The sequence below is a fragment of the Vicugna pacos genome, unplaced genomic scaffold, assembly GCF_048564905.1.
Source record: "Vicugna pacos unplaced genomic scaffold, VicPac4 scaffold_21, whole genome shotgun sequence".
Taxonomy (NCBI): domain Eukaryota; kingdom Metazoa; phylum Chordata; class Mammalia; order Artiodactyla; family Camelidae; genus Vicugna; species Vicugna pacos.
Genome location: NW_027328742.1, coordinates 672,986 through 690,956, shown reverse-complemented (window position 1 = coordinate 690,956; position 17,971 = coordinate 672,986).

Sequence of the window (17,971 nt, the reverse complement as noted above, 5' to 3'; positions counted from 1 at the left end):
TCAGCAAGCAAATATTTAAACCTACTGCAAAATTTCTGAAGACATCTTACCAACAATATAGCTTGCATAGATGCATAGTATTTGCTCTGGAATAGTGATTTCCAATGGAAGGAACAAAGGACCACATGACCCAAGCAATTTTTTAAAACTGCACGTAACCATCCCTCTTCATGTGAGGATTTAGCCAAGCCCGTCTTACAGGCCTAGGTGTAACAGAATGACAGCACCTCTAGGAGTAGGGTGAAAAGTAGCGATGTAGACTTCTAGTGAAAGGGGGTGATGTAATAGGCCCCATCGCCCACTTACCTCCCACCACAAGACAATCTCCTCAGATCAAGAACAAACAATTTTGGAAACAGAGGTTGTTTATGTTTTTATGGTTTTCTGGTGGAAATAATGCCCTGAGTCATGTGAAGTTGTGGCTGCAAAACTGAACAGGGGACTGGACTTTTTCACATTCAGGACACAAATAGCCCCCGGGTAGCCACCATATCTGCTCTCCCCTTTGGCTGTTCACCCCAAAAGCTGCAGGACTCTCCTGCTTGCAATGACATCCACCACTTCTCACAAATTCATGCGAAGTTCACGTCGGCATCTGGTGGTGTCATAGTCACCATGTATGTATGTAGTCCCTCCATTACTTTATATCCCTTCTACTTTCTCTGTTGTCTTCCTAGCTACACTTGCATTCAGAGGCTGGTTACCGCACTAACATTGCCTCTGTAATCAGTCCAGGATATAGGAAGTAGAGATTAAACAGTAAACAGTCCCAGAATACTTGTCATGCCACTCTAGTGTCCCAACAAAACACTCTGGCATCCCTCATCTCACCCAAAGAACCACCTCATTACTTAGAGGTTGTAAAATTAGAGGGCTTTCTCTACTGGGAAACACTGTGGCTTGTGTTAGATTTGTGATTTTAGGTTTTGCAACTAGTTACAGGCAAAAAGACACTGTCCAAAAATTTTCTTCAAGCGTTTGGAATTTAAACTTTTATCAGATACAGAGCCGGCAGACTAACCGTAATCTATGTACATATGGTCATATTATCAAATGATGTTCATGTCTGCCTTACAGACATGTAAGAACTTGAATTACACCTGCATCCTGTAGGCCTTTAGAATTGGAGGTGAAGCATCCTGTGAGTTAAAAACCTCCTATCCATTCACAGAACACCTTAAATACAACATCACATTAATGCCACTGAATACATTAATATAGTCCATGTATGGTTAAGTTACATCTCCAATTTCTCAGAGCTGGAAAGGAGATGTCTAGAAAAGCTGGAAAAGCCCAATTACCAAAACAGCTCAAAAGTTAAAGCAGACTCCTGCACCTCCCAGTGCAGAGGGCAGAGGGGCCTTGCCCACCACCCTCTCCTCCCCCAGGACATGGCATGTGGGGAAGCAGGCAGGAGTGGGTGGCTGGGACTCGGAGGTGGAGAGGTGATGAAATCAAGAGTGGAACTGCTCTGGTCCTAGAAAAACAGAGCTGTAAAAAGCTCGGCTTCAGTTCAACCTGCTCCTTCTCCCACTTTCCCTCCCACCTACGTGACAAATAGAGCACAGTCAGGCATTTTCTGCCCATGACGGTGACTACTAGCAGGAAAGGACCAGGATAAAAGCATGTCCTATAAAAGATCAGTCTGATTTTAAAGACTATGTTATAAACAATGAACAGCACTGTCAGAATGGGACACTTGTGAGGCGCTCAAATAAGGAGGAGGAGGTTGAGGGTCCATTTCCAGCACTTCCATGTCTTTTATCACTCCTATTTCTGACCTTTCCTTTGCCACTTTTTGTAGCACTGCCATCACCGGCAGGTAAAGAGGCAGCAATGTGACTTGGCCGTTTGGCTGATGGGGCTACATTTCCCAGCACTGGAATGAAAAGGCACTGGAAGAGGATCAGCTGGAAGATGTGAACCGCTGTCCTGGCCTGTGCCAAACACTAACCAGGTGACCCTGGGTTAGGCTCTTAGTCTCTCTGGGCTTCCGGCTGTTTACTTATAAAAGAAGGTTTTGTCATTGCACAAATATATCCAATATGAAATGTAACATGAAACTCAAACATAATGACATCTCACCTGCTTGCCTCAGGGAACTGTACAAGCACTGAATACTATGTGAATGTAAACACAGAGTTAAGAAAACTATTGAGGTAAAGCGCTAAACTGAACATGGAGATAAAGTTTTATGGATTTTCTTGGTTTTCTTTTTTAATTGCAACACTGAATTAATAGTTATTAGCTATAATCCACACCACCACACCTGCAAATAAATAAAATAGGTAAGCACTGCCTGGATGCCTGTTATTGCCCGACGCTAAGCAGTGTGAGGGGTATAAAGGAGGCTGAACAAGGGAGTCTTCTTCAGTTACAAGCTAAGTGAGGAGACACATTGGAAACCACCCAGGAATGGTACCAAGTCAGTACTCAAAGCCAAGATTACAGGCTACCGATCATAAACAGTGCAGGAATACAAAGAGGAGCTAGAAGTATTTGGAGTAAATAGGGAAGACTCTATGAAGGGGATGGGGCTCCAACTAGTTCTCAGGGCAATTCTAATCTGTTTTAACTGAGGACTGGATAGGAAAAGGCTGGTGACTTCAGGTTTTTAAAAAGGAACAGGTTATCCTAGGTGGCTAAGTTACATAATGATTGGAACATATAAGGTAAGTCCAAAATGATGAAGGGTCGAGACTACTTGGCTGAGATCTGGTTGTGGTAAGTCTTTGGCTTGACTGTAGATGTTGGAGCATCAAAACTGTAGGTTGACTGAAAGGGGGGGAGAGCATATCCAAGAATTCAGTTGAAGGAAAAATTCATGTATCAGGGATGAAAGCTGTTCATCAGAGTATCAGCAATCTGAATAGACACTTGAAACCAAAAACATACAGTTCCAGAAGCCGACAATATGTGGAGGGTGGTGAGAGAAAGATAAATCAAAGACCATTCGAAGCCTTTGGGTATTCAAGACCGGAAGAATGATTATTGCACTGAATAAGTGGAGACGCTGCAAGAAAAAAGATTATGAAATCAGCTTAAGACATGTTGAATCTGACATATGAGCTAAGAGTAGGCGTTCTCTAAGAAGCTCAAAATTCAAAACTGAAGCACAGATCTAGAGTACAGGCTTAAGATGCAGATGGACAAGACATGATAAATCTCCTAAAAGAAAACACAGGCAAAACATTATCTGACATAAATCTTAGCAACGTTCTCCTAGTGAAATCTACCCAGGCAATGGAAATAAGAGAAAAAAATAAACAAAAGGGACGTAATTAAACTCATAAATTTCTTCACAGCAAAGGCAACCATAAGTAAAACAAAAGGAAACAACAACCTACGAATGGGAGAAAATATTTGCAAATGATACGACTAACAGAGCCTTAATCTTCAGAATATATAAACAGCTCATACAACTTAATAACAAAAAAAACAAACAACTCATTCCAAAAATAGGCAGAAGACCTAAACAAGCATTTCTCTAATGAAGACACAAATGGCCAATAGGCACATGAAAAAATGCTCGATATCACTAATAAAATGAGAAATTCAAATCAAAACTACAATCAAGTATCAGCTCACACCAGTTAGAAAGGCCATCACTCAGAAGTTCATGAAGGATAAATGCTAGAGGGACTGTAGAGGGAAGGGTACCCTCTTACACTGCTGGCGGGAATCCAGTTTGGTGTAGTCATTATGGAAAGCATGGAAATCCCTGAAAAAACTAAAAGTAGAATTATCTTGTGAGCCAGCAAGCCCACATCTGGGTATATAACTGGAAAGAACTCATATGTGAAAAGATACCTGCACCCCAGTATTCATAGCACCACTGTATACAATAGCCGAGACATGGAGGCAAGCTAAATGTTGCAACAGTTGACTGGATAAAGAAGTTGTGACATATTTATACACTGGAATACTACTCTACCATGAATAGGACAAAATAAAACCATTTGCAGCAACATGGATGGAGCTAGAGATCGTCATTCTAAGTGAAAGCAGCCAGAAACAGAAAAATACCAAATGATACCACTCATATGTGCAATCTAAAAAAAGAGAGAAAAAGACACTGTCAACTCATATACAAAACAGAAACAGACTTGCAGGCTTAGTAAACAATCTTAAGGTTACCAGGGAAAGGGGATGGGAAGGGATAAATTTGGGAGTCCGAGATTTACAAATGTTAGCCACTATATATAAAAAGAGATTTTAAATAAAGTTTTTTCTGTATAGCACAGAAACCTATGTTCATTATCCAGCAATAACCTATAATGAAAAAGCCGACACAGCCACCAACTGAGGAAGCAAGAGAAGAAAGGAGAGTTAGTTATGCTGGGCTAGAGCCCAATTCTAAAATCCTTGTCAGCCACTGAGCCTTCCTCCCAGGGACAGGCTGACATGACATGCGTCCTGCAAACCTGGGGCAGCAGAGACCTTCCCCAGGTCTGGCCCTGGGGGAGATGGGAACAAATCCAACTGCTCCCCTTGGGGCAGCACCCCTCCCTGCAGCCCCCGCCACCTGACCACCGCGCCTGCCTCTCAGGAACCCACTGACTTGAAAACAAGTGATCCACGAACCTGGGGCAGCAGCAGGGAGATGGGCAGCGACCTGGCAAGCTGGTCGACTTGCCTCCATCTCCCCTATGGCCTGTCCAGGGCTCAGCCTCTGCTGCTCCAGGCACGGTCCCCAGGTCAGCCTGCTTTCAGGAGGAGGGCGCAGTGTGGTCGAAGGCAGTGGCGGGTTATGGGGTCTGCCCATGGAAGCTCGTGGATTTGCTTCAAACACCCCAGCGCATGGCCTGGGCTTTGCCTCTGCTGCCCCAGGTTCATGGAACTCAGGTTACAGGTCAGCCTGCTCCTGGAAGGCGGGTGCTTTGCTGTCAGGGAAAGGCAGCGCCTGCGATGACGGGATTGGGGCTGCCCTGTAGGAGCGCGGCGGTTGCGACCATTTCCCGCTGCTGCTGCAGCCATCCCAGCACACTGATCGCACCGAGCCCACCTCCCAGGAGCAGACTGACCTGTAACCTGAGTCCCACGAACCTGGGTGTTTAGAGGCCGCCCCAAGGTCAGGCCGCGGGGAAGATGGGAGCAAATCCAGGGGCTCTCATGGGGCAGCACCCATTCCATCGAAGGCCCTGCGACCGCACCACACCGCCTGCCAGGAGCAGGCCATCGTCTGAGGGCCAGTCGGAGATGCTCCGGACCCGTCCGGCGCCCTCCCACCTCCCGGGGCTGTACCGCCTCTCCTAAACCCGGGTATAAGCGGTGGCAAAAACGCGGGGTTCAGGAACTACTAATACCGGGGTTACAACGAACCACAGCGGCGGCTGGGACCCGCCTCAGGGTCTTAACGGGACGCGCGGCCGGGACCTCACCTCCGCACCCCTCCCTGGGCGCCTCCGCAGCTGCACAGCCCAGGCGTCACCCGTCGGCTCCCCGAGCAGCGCGCCCCCACCAGCGCCCCCTTAACTGCCCGGCAGCGGCAGCCGAGCCGCGTGCAAGCGGCGGCCCAGACCCCAGGCCATGTTCCTCTTCCAGGAGCTTGTCCAGGAGCAACCGGCTGCCGCCAGCTTCCACGCGTTCTGGGCGGATTCTGGCGTCCGCTCGTCTGTCCGTCTGTGCGTGCGCGCCCCTCCTCCTCCCGCCTGCAGCGCAAACTGCTCTGGTGTGTCTCCTGCTTTACGGGACCTGGCCACTGGGGCCGGGAGGAGCCAGGTGGTGCCCCTCCTGCTCGTCCCGCCGGGTCTCCATTCCCAGAGCCTTCACCCTGCCACCGACTGGGTCCTGGCACTGAACTAGGACCACAACTGTCCTGGACCAGGCCACACCCCGCCAGCCCCACTTCCCCTGCTCACCTACCCCTCCCTGTTACTACCCTCCCACCCCTGGCCCGGCCCAGTCTCCCACCAGACTTTGAAGACAGGGCTTCTTCTTCTCACACCGAGGTCCCTACCCTGACACTCCGTCCTGCTAGGTCCTAACCTATGGCCCCTAAACCCTCATGCCTCACCTCAAGACTCCCAACATCCTAAAACTGTCCCCCTCACCTCCCAGCCAGGTCAGTTACACTCTGACCGGGCCCCACACTCCTCAACCTATACCCCCTCACCATGGGATCCCCTTCACTCTGAGTGCACCCCTACCCTGAGCTCACTCCCTCACCCCTCACCCTGTGGTTGGGGTGGGGAAATCCGGGCGCCAGTAATGATGACTACTGCCACCAGTGGGGGATCCAGCCTAGTGTGCACCTTCATAGTTAATGCCTGAGGCTACAGGGCGAGGCAGGCTGGACTGAAGGCGGTTCCATTTCCCGCCCTGGCACCCTGATCCCCGAACCCTGTGTCTCATCTGACCCGATGGGTCAGGGTGATCCCAGGCTGCCAGCCACTGGCCTGTGGGCCTTGGGTGGTTGATGGTCCTGATGGAGATCTGGACCCCTTGGGCGGAGGCACTGGGCATGCGGACCTTTGGGGTGGGGGAGTTCAGAGTTTCCACTTGAGCCCAGGGGTAGACAGCAGATGGTAGGCTGTGTGCATGGGGCTGTGTGCGTGGCCTGGGCTCAGCCCAGGTGGGTGCAGGGATCTTGTTCATTCACACCAGGCCAGAGGGAAGAGGTACGGGAGCTTTAAAGCGTCAAAGTTAGGAAGCCAAGACTGGAGAGCAAAGTAGGAAGGTGCAACGTCCAGGCGACCATGGATCCCGCCACCACGCTGGTCCCTTGAATCAAGGGAGACTGGCAGTTGACTGGTGAATGAGACATCCCCTGCTGTGGTAGAGTTTACAGGCAATTGAAGGGATTTTGAAAGGTTATTTTAATCCAATAATTGTCACTTTCTCTGCGGGAGATCAGGTCCAAAGTCATGGGGAATCTGGCAGGGATCCTGCCTGAACTCCAGCCTGGAACAGTGGAGGACCCACCCAGGAATCATACTCTTAGTTCTCACCAAAAGTCACTGTAATAGAGAAGAACAAATCTGACTCCATATTGGATTTGTTCATTTTCCCTTAACCCTCTGCCGTGTTTTCAAGGCTTAATCTTGCTACCCTTGCTCCTTTTGTTAAACAATGTTGCCTTTAGCCTGAAATAAACAGGAGAGCCTATTCTCAAAATTCTGACCTTTAAGGATATTAACACTTTTGCACTCCTATAAAGATAACAAATTATTGTACTGTGTCTGTATTACTCTACTAATTCTAAAAGGATTAAAATCCTATGTTAATGTGACCCATTCATTACTCATCTATGGAGTAATTAAAGTATATTAATCCTATATTTAAAAGAATTTAAAGCCTTCTCAGGACTCAGTTCCATGTCAGCTCCGTGGCAGCAGAGGTTCTCCAGGAGGTCGTGTCGCTTCTGAGTCAGAATCCAATAGAGGTGAGGAAGAAGTACCAGACTTGGACACTGAAGACTACAATAGAGGAGAGATTCTGTCAAGAGAAATTAAGACCTACATTCACAGAGAATATTCCCATATTCATGGAGAAGAAGGCTTCATTCTACTAAGATGACAGTAGTCCACGAATAGATCTAAGGATTCAAAGGATGCCTACCCAAATCCCAGGTGGTGTTTTACAGGAATTGAAAATCAATCTAAAATTCACGTGGAAAATCTAGGGGCTCAGAGTACATGAGTGAATCTTGAAAAATAAGAACAAAGTTCGAGGAATGGAAAGTCAGATGGAACCCACGGTTAATACAAAAGCACTTAAGCTGAAGATACCTGAGATTCAACAGATGTAGAAGAAAACCTGTCATGGAAGCCAATTCTCTCCTCTCCCTTTGCCCTGTTAAGTTAGGTTGATAACAAAGCCTTTAACTTTCACCATTTAACATGGTAGTTACTTTCTGGTTGGCTCCTGTGTGTATAAATAAACCATTTCTCTTGTTCATCCCCTCTTTACTTCTGTGGGCTCTTTGGGAGGGACTCTGGATGATGGGGACCTACTCTTTTCTCACCTTCTTTAGTGATATCTTTTGTCCATGGTGAAGTGATCGTGAAAAAGAAAAGTCTCACTGGTTTTGGGTCAGAATTGGAACATGTATACCTTTGGAAACCCCCTGGAGGAACAAGGGGGTTCAATACTGCTGGGAGAATTTACTGGTTGTCTTGTCCAAATTCCTAAAAAGACGCTATTTACAAGGTTTTATTTATTTATTTATTTTAAGATTCTTACCATAAAACAAATACCCTATCTAAACCTCTTGGATGATCAAATAGAAAGGAAAAAGGAGAATCATGTCTGGCCTAAGAACAATTCCTTAAAAAAACGGAAGGACAGAATTAGACACAGAGCAAAAATTAAAATCAATTTATACCATCAACCCTCCCACACTTTTGTACACTGTCCTCATGTAATCTGCCAGATGGCGCCCTGTAGAAGGCCTTTTGCCTGGAACTAGTGCTCATTTTCAGAGCTCGGCCAAGCGGGAGGTTGGTCCCCAGAGTCTGAGAGGTGTTATTTGTGAAATTTTCTCTGCTGAAACCCACTGGACTGAAGGGAACTGTGCTCTGAGGGAGAGAGAGCACACCGAGCCTCTGTGGAGGCGTCTCTGAGATCATCCCAAAGGCACACAGCTCTAACTGTGGACACGGGAATTTTTGATTGGCATCTTAGTTTGAAATCTCCTCCTGGATAGAAAGAAGCGGATTCAAGATGTTGCAATTGGTTGGGCAGGTCGGCCTCTCGAATTAGTCGATGAGGAGGACACGCAATTTTCTGCAGAAGTAGGAACACCCATCCCTGCTCTGCTGACTTCATCTACAGAGAAACAGAGACGTGTCTCTAGGGGGAATTCAACAACCACCAACCATTCTTACTGACGTAAAAGTCCCCACTTTATTCTCCTGTCAGATCTCTGCACAAAAACTGTGGCTCAGCCCCATATATCAGACACCCATCACCCTGAACCACTCTGTGTCTGTGTCCATTACGAGCATTAAGGCCTGTGACCGTTACTGTCAAATCGTGTCCCCCTTTCAGCCCATCTGTCGCCATCATCCCAGCCCAACCTCGGTGTCTCTCTCCAGGTCAGCAGCACTCTTCCCACTGGCTTCCCATCAGCTTACCTTGCCCTGCTTCCATCGCTGATTCCCCATATGTTACCGACAGCGGTCTTATTAAAGTATGAATCGGATCAAGTTGTTCCGCTTTGCAAAATACTCTCGTGATTTTCCATTCTATTCAGAGGGATATCCAGAGTCCCTACCAAGGCCCTGTGTGATCCGGACCCTCACCCGTCTCTGCAGCCTCAGTTCTCACCGTTCTGTTCCAGCCCATCTTCACCGTCCCGATGGTCCCCACCAGGACAGCTGTGTTTGTAACTCCAAGTCTCATATTTACACTTCTCCCTGCCTAGGAGAATTTTCTTGTCTGTTACCTACGTGGCTTATGCTTTGCTTCATTCAGGACCTTGTTCAAATTATTTTACCCTCAGAGAGGACTTATATGGCCACATTATTTAAAATAGTACGCACATATGTCCTATTCAATCATTTTCTCTCCTAATATGTTTTATGTTTCTTTGTGGCAATTATTAGTACTTGGCAGTACATAATATATTTATTTGATTACTGGTTTATTGTCTATCTTTCTTACTAGATCTATATTCACGGAATCACAAATAAATGTTTTAAACAATAACTTTCAAACCACCTTTAAATGAATTCTTTTATAAGGTGAGAATTTCAGAGATTTCCACGGGTTGCTTAGGGGAAAAAAGAGGAAGGATTCAGGTTGAACTCGGTTATTAAGGACCTGGGAGTTGGTTATTTATTTTATTCATAGTAGTGTGTACCTGTTAATCCCAATCTCCTAAGCTAGCAAAAGACTGAGCTGATTACTATGTATAAAATGTTTTTTTTAAAGTTGAATTGTTAGAGATCTCTTTTCTTCTTTGTTTTTTTTTCCTTTATTTAAAAAAGAATTTTTCTTATTATTTTTTTACATTGAGGTACTGGGAACTGAACCCAGCTCGTACTCTACCACTTGAACTATACCCTCCTCTCCAAAGACAATTATTTTTATACTTGGACAATACCATACTGAATTAAGAATTTTTTACTCCATTTTCCCTTCAGAGAGTTTATACCGGAGGGAGAGAGTCAGAGGAAGCCCTGGGCCATCCCTTCCTTCTCAGCGGGTCACTACACAACAGAGGAGCTAGGCTGTGGCCAGGCCCAGCTCAACTTTCTGCTCTGAGGGCCGACTCAGGCCACTTCTCTAAACAGAGGCGTGTTAGAAGCAGCAGAAAGCCAACTAGCGAGCAACAATGACAAAACCGACCCACCTGCAGTTGGACATCATCTGCTCTGAAACGAACATCTTAAAGCACTTCTTCCTATTAGTGGATTGTTTTCAAAAATATTCCCAAGGAGATGAATCTCACTCCATTTTTCTGGATTTCTTGGGCCTTCTATGACTCTAACTGCAGGTTTGATTTTCTGCACAACGTCTGCATTGAAGCCAGGCAGAATACGTGAACAGACCCTGCAGGCCATGGCTGAGGCCTCTGGTCAAACATCCTTGTTGTGCAGAGCCTACGTTCATGGGACCATTTTCATTACTGCTGTAATTAGTTCTCATCCAAGTGTCCCACCGAAAATGTTTATAGATGGAAGGTGGTCTGACGCAGGTGAGCAGTGGGAATGTGGGATGCAGATGGTAGACAGACTGGAAGGAAAGACGGGAATTATTTCCTCAGGTTTCAGTTTGGAAGATTTCTGATTTTCATATGGACATTAAACTGGGTCAGGCTGAAGCGCCGTTTGCTCTAAGATGGGGTGATGTACACGTGTCCCTACAACTTCTAAAAAATATGTTGAAGTTTGACGTGACACCCTAGGGGACAGACAGCTTAGAGTGACACCTCCGTTCCAGGATGCCTGTGATCTCGGGCTCACAAAGAGGAAAAGAATACACATATCTTGCTTGTGTAGCTCTATGTGAAATTATTTTGACCCTTGATGGATGGTGTAAGGTCAGAGATCATATAGTCTTTCTTACGTTGCAAAGATGACAATTCTTCTTGATGAGTCAGCAGACTGTTTCCGATGGCCCGGGGTCTGTGCCAGACATTAGCTGTCTAGACAAATACCACACAGCCCCCCATCCCTCAAGGAGATCACAGTGTGTCATGGAAGAGACAAATTTAAATAGGTTTTCAAAACAATATGGTAAGACTCACTTGGCATCATATATACTATATGTTCAAAGGGGCTCTTGCACTGCCTGGGTCAGGGTTCTAGAAGGTAGGGATGGTGTCAGAGAGGAAATGCTTTCTGCACTGACAGCTGAGGATTCCAGCAAATCTCTAGACCAGGAGAGTGCGTGCTGGGCACGGGATTCTCGGCAGCTTGCGTGTCTAATGCAGAGGTCTGGTCGTGTCTAAGAGCACTTTGCACTTAGGGAAGGAAGGTCAGTGAGGCTAGAGGCTGTGGGGAACTAACAGAAGCTGAGGCTGAAAAAAAGCAGCAACTAGGTGATGGGAAGGTGTGACGTTAAATCAGGGAGCGTGGACTTCCTCACATACGCAACGGGGAATTCTTTGGGGTTTAAAGGAGGCGAGTGACACAGATTAGTCATTAAAAGTGAGAAAAGTGGATTGTTCACTCTAAAGAACAGCACTGGGGAGACTAGCAAGGGGTGGGAATGAATGCAGTGGGGAGCGAGAGGCGGGGACTTAGTTGGGGGACATTAAGGAAGAGAATTGTAGTACTGACGGGGGTGAGGGAGTGGAAAAATAAAGGAAAACTCCCAGATGTATGTCACGGAAAACACATGGGATAGTGATGCCATTGTTTGGAGAAGTAAACCTAGTTCTGAGCGAGTGTAAATCCAAACATACAGAGCTTGAGATTTTTATGGACTAACCAAGTGGGAATGTCTACTTGTCAATTATAAGTATATTTCTGGGACTGCAATGAAATGTCCTTGCTGGAAAAGATTTGACAGATAATCAGTGGACAGAGAGAAGTTGAAGCAACGGGAATAAATGCCACCCACTGACATTTTTATCAAAGAAAAGGGAAGGAGGGCACTTCTGGTAAAGAAAATATGGCAGATCGGAAACTTGAAGACCCACTCACTAAAGACACATAAAAACGTAGGACAAAATGCCGCCAAACTTTTCTTGTTGTTTTTTTTTTATTTTACAGGCAACTTTATTATGGTATGATTCCTGTATAGTAAATTACACATATTTCACATGTACTATTTGATCAATTTGATAGATGTCTACACAAAGAAAACCATCACCACAATCAAGATAGCTAAAATTTCCATAACTCCCAAGAGAGACATTTTTCCAGTTCCCATATTTATCCCTTCCCATCCCCTTCTCTCCCTGTGAACCGTAAGTTTGTTTCTCTATGTATGTGGGTCTGTTTCTCTTTTGTAGTTAAGTTCATTTGTGTCTTTTTTTAGATTCCACATATAAGTGATATCATATGGCATTTTTCTCTTTTTCTGGCTTACTTCACTTAGAATGACTATCTGTACGTCCATCCATGTTGCTGCAAATGGCATTATTTTGTTCTTTTTAATGGCTGAGTAGTATTCATTTGTATAAATATACTACTACATCTTTATCTAGGCAGCTGTCGATGGACACTTGGGTTGTTGCCATGTCCTGGCTATTATAAATAGTGCTGCTGTGAGCATTGAGGTGCATGTGACTTTTTGAATTAGAGTTTTCTTCTGACATATGCCCGGGAATGGGAATGCTGGATCATGAGTTAAGTCTATTTTAAGCTTTTAAAGGAAATTCCACACTGTCTTCTCTAGTGAAAATGCAGCCCGTTTTGTGAAAGCAGAGCCATGGTCAGAAAGTAACGGGTATTTCTAGGGGCCAGACATGAAGCACAGTGAGTGTGGCCTGTTCAAGAATCAGAGGGCAGTCTGCCAGGGCTGGGGGAGAGTGACAAGGGAAGTGTGGTACAGGTAGGATTCAGACCTGACAGGCTAGGATAAGGAGCCTGGACTTCCAGTCATCCCTTGGTAACCATGGTGCACTTGTTCCAGGACTCCCCACGACGTCATCATCCATGGATGCTGAGGCCTCTTGTATAAAATGGCATAGGACTTGCATGGAACTTATGTGCACCCTCCCATGTAATTTTTATACATATATATATATATATATATATACACACACATACAAACATTTTTTATTAAGTTATAGTCATTTTATAATGTTGTATCAAATTCCAGCTTAGAGCACAATTTTTCAGTTATACATGAATATACACGTACATTCGTTGTCACATCCTCTTTTGCTGTGTCCTCCTGTGTACTTTAAATCATCTCTAGATTACTCACGGTATCTATTACAACATGAGTGCTATGTAAGTAGTTGTCAGTGTATGGCAAATTCAAGTGTTGCGTTTTGAAACTTTCTGTTTTTCCATGAATATTTTCAAACCACTGTTAGTTGAATCTGCTGGATAGGGAGCCCCTAGATACGGAGAACCCCCAAGCTCTTCCTTTCCACCTCCTAAATTTCCACTGCAAGCACTGGAGTCTAAACATAGAAGAGCACCATCTACCTGCTGGAAATGCTGAGGAATTCCTTCAGCTTATGTAGCGCAGGACAGAAGGTATAGGGACAACTAGTGGGAAAGGAGGGCCTGCCTGGAGAGGAAGGAGGAAGGACCGCAGTGGAAGCCAGCTCGTACCCTTACTGGAGCTAGCTGATAGCAGTGAGGGACGCCGAGGATCTGGAGACACGTCACATGGGGGGCGATCCTGGCCACCATGTGCAGGGTTCACATAGCTGGGACCCAGTTTGCAAGATCAAAATAACAAGAGTGGAGAGGAGCTGCCTCAGTCCCGGGATCCTGACAACGGCCACAGCGCCGTGACTCCAGCTAATGCGGCTCCCCTAATAATCCAGAAAAAGGAAACTCTGAGCCAAGATATTGCATATTCCACTGCAGCCGCACGGATAACTAGATCTCTAAGCTGACAAAATGTAACCACCCGAAACAGGAATCTCCTTTTCTCTTCATTTGGACCTTTGGAAAGGGAGTCCCACATCTCTGATGGGAACCATCTTTAATCCAAAAGAGAGCTCACTTTTTCAGGAATAAGCATGGAGAAAAAGAGTGGGGTGATGGTTTAAAGTGGAAGTCAAAGTGGAAGCCCATCTGAGAAATGGTAAAAACATGCATCTCAATGAATCCGAGTTATGGCAAAAAGGAGGAGGAAGGTTAAGGAAATCTCTATCCAGCAGACAAATCTAGCCAGTCATAAAAAGACAGGACTTTAAATCAAGAAAACTTTTTTGGTTTTTTGGTGATGAAAAACAATGCCATATTTTAAAACAAGTCTTGGGCCATCAACAACACGCTGAGAGTTGTTGAGAAGGAGAATATAAAGCTGCATATATACATGAAAGGGTTCCAAGTCCAGCACTCGAAAAAACTTAGCCAATCATGTGTCCAGTTGATTTGAAAATCCTGATAAGTAAATAACTCAAAAGTGGGAAAGACATGGTATTAAATTGTGGTAGTGAGCAATGAATTCGAAGAAGTTTATACCTACAATTTCATTGTTAATATAACAAACTGAAAGCAACTGTCAAAAAGTAGTAACTGGAGGACACATACACACACACACACACACACACACACACAAACGCACACACACACAATCTGGAACAACAGAGAGGTAAAATATGCTAAATTTATCATTATTGTGGAACAGGATCTAATAGATTATTTCATTTTTGATAGTGTTATAGGAATACTGGCCCAATTATATAAAAAGTTATGAACTTAGAGATGATTTATAAAAGTTTAGAGAGAATTTTCATTAAAAGGCAATATAGCTTCCAAATCATTGAAGAGAAAATTAACAATAAAAAAATTAATCAATCCAGCTAATATGGAGTAAAAGAGACCATATTTACCATCCTAAAATAAACCACAAAATGGATACAATATATGAAGGAATGATTTTTAAGACACGTGAAAATGATCATCCACTAGAACCTTATCCTGCCACCCCCATACCAAGGCTGCTAGGCCTCCTACTGCCATCACCAAGAATGTCCACCAAGAGGCTACATCTCCTTCCTCTGCTCCTACTGCAGAGCCAGTCTTGAGCAGTCCTTTTCCAGGTTTTGGCAGGCAGCTCCCAGAAGTGCTCTCGTGGGCCTTGGTCCCTTTTGGCCACCAGCAAAGGAATCAAGGATGATAAGTGAGCCTCCTTCCTCATCCAAGACCTAGGAACCTATCTGACTTCTGAGCAGGGCTTCACTCGTCTGCTGTCTGGTACTCTCTGCCCGGCTTCCCGAGTCCGCGGCTTGGGCAGCCTGCACGCTGGCCACAGCCCATCAGAATCTGTTCCCCCGCCAAGAGGCCACGTGTGATCGTGAGCAGGGCCCCAGGCCTCTGGAGCAGAGTGGCTTGGAATGAATCCTGGCCCTGGGCGCACGAGTTCCATGCCCTTGTGTGAGTCAGTTAACATCTCTAAGCTAAATTTCCTCATCAGTAAAATGAAGACATATCAATATGGAAAAAAAAAATCAGAATCGGGGGGGAATAAATTTCTGGCGACTGAAGATTTTTTTAATTTTGAATTATACTGTGAAAGACATCATACAAATTTTACTACTTCAGAATTCTGAAGGACCGCTTCTACTGTTAAAACTAATGCATGCACGTACACACAAACACACGTGCAAACACACTGACTCTGCTCCACATACTTCCCTACACACACATGTACATGGACTCATGTACCACACACACACATACCATACACACAACCACACACGTCCTCAGGCGCACACACAAACATACTCACAACCACATACATCCCCAGGTGCACGCGTGCACAGCCACACACACACTCACAGTCATGTACCACACAATTCCCCAGGTACGTATGTGCGCACACACACGTCATACACACCTTTGGCGTTATTCTAAATCAATTTACAATTGAGGGTCACAGTGTCCATCGTTTTATCCGCTCAGAAGATCCTGACTTCGGAGCGTGAAGCAGCAGCCCCTCCTCTCTGGAGACGGTCTTTGCCACTTACAGTCTCAGTAGAGCCAACATAACTGCTCTGGACCTTTGGAAGTGCAGTTCCAGAGCATACCTGGGAGCTCACTTCCTATATATCTAAACATCTTAATTGCAGGAGGTTTTAAGTTCCTGCCTTTACAAATATACATTCATTATAAGTGGGAAGGCCAGGTTCAAAATTAGAATTCCCAGACTCAGGGGAGTCCTGCAGAGAAAGTGAGCATGCGGGGAGAGCTGATTCTCAGTCTCTGATCGCTAGCCTGACCCTTTTCTTCCCAATGCTGGGTCCATCCCTTGCCACAAGTGGCCTTGGATGTGCACAGGGGGACACTCAGAACTCACGTCCGGGATCTGCTCATACCCTCCATGCAAAGAGCTGCCCTTTGGCCTCTCTGTGAATCTTGGGAATCGGAACTCCGGGGAGAGCTGGTGCAGGCACTAGAAATGGGTCAGGGGCTGCTGAGTCAGGGCATTCGGGGTCCTGGGTTTCTAGAGCACGGGATGGAGCCAATGACCATGTCCCCTTGGCCCTGCTGACTCCACCCAATGGAGGGCGTGGCCAGAAGAAGTGTCAGGGCCAGGGGGACACTCTGCAGTGCAGGACCAGGGCAGCAGGCCCCCTTGCCGGGGTCTAAGGCGTGAAGCCCTAAGGAAAGGTCTGAGGAGGCTGTAAGGTATCCTCATTCCCATTAATTAAAAAAAAAAAAGCTTACCACAGGCGTGCGTGGGAAGGGTTTTGTTGTAACAAGGGAAGGCACTTGCCAAGGTCTGGCCATAGAGGGCTGGTGGGATTGCCAGGTTGATGAGGAAGCGAGAGGCCGTTAGCCTCCCCTGGGTCTAAACACTGCCTGAATTCCTCCAGGTGACACTTAAATGCAGTGAGACATGGAACCCTCTCAAGTTGTTAAAATATTCATGGTGAGCCATTCATCTCTCTACTCATTCTTGGCTATGAAAGCACGATAAACACAGGTGGGAATCTCCTCAGCCTGTTGGTTGGTTCACTGTCCAGCTGGCGCCCCCTCTTGTAGGAGCCTTTATCACATCACCCAGGGCTGACCCATCTCAGGATTACAGTTGATTTTCCGCAGGTGGCATCACTTGCTGGTGACACGAAGGAGGCATGTTAGCCACCTCCCAAACACTGAGGCTTCTCCTGGGAGGAGCCTGCAGACCCCCAGTCCAGCCTCTGCACAATGATGCTCCTCAATGTCACTCCCAGCTTGCTGCTCTGGCCTCTAACTCTGGCCAGAGCCTCACTGGATTGTCGATAAATGTCACCCATGCACCACGTCTAAGCTTGGGGTCCAGATGTGACCATGGTTCTTATTTTCTTCCCATCGATGGATTTTTTGATCTTCGTGTAATCATGTCAGCAGGAAGGCCAGTACCGCCCTCTTGAGGCCTCCCTGAGAAGCCTCTATCTATAACTTTCCTAGCGCCCCAGGGAATCGGGTCTGAAGCCTGGCACTCAGAAACAATGACAGCTGGAGAGACAGGAATCCACTCCTACTGTGGCATCTGCTGAGGCTCAAAGTGGCCATAAAAATGGATCCCACAGGCCCTGACGTCACTTGACTCACTGCAGGGATGCTCCCACACTGCTGCGTTCCCCCCAGAGACCGAGGGCTTTCTGCTTGTTCCCGAAGGCCCCACCCCCGAGGGGGCACTTGGTCCAGTGGAGCGTCCAGCCTGCTTCCCCGCCAGCCCTTAGGGCTTTCGTGGGGCCTGGAACATCAACTACCCTCCCCTTAGCGGCCCGTTTGTCTTTCCAGCCAACAGACCTAGGTCATAAGCACTTTAACTCACCTGAGGGTGTTTTCCTCACTTCAGGGGCAGTGAGGACTGGGCTTCTTCACACTCCAAGTCCCCCCGGTCTGGATGCAGTCTGGCTTTACCCCCAGTCCTGCAGGTCCTGGCCACACCTGCT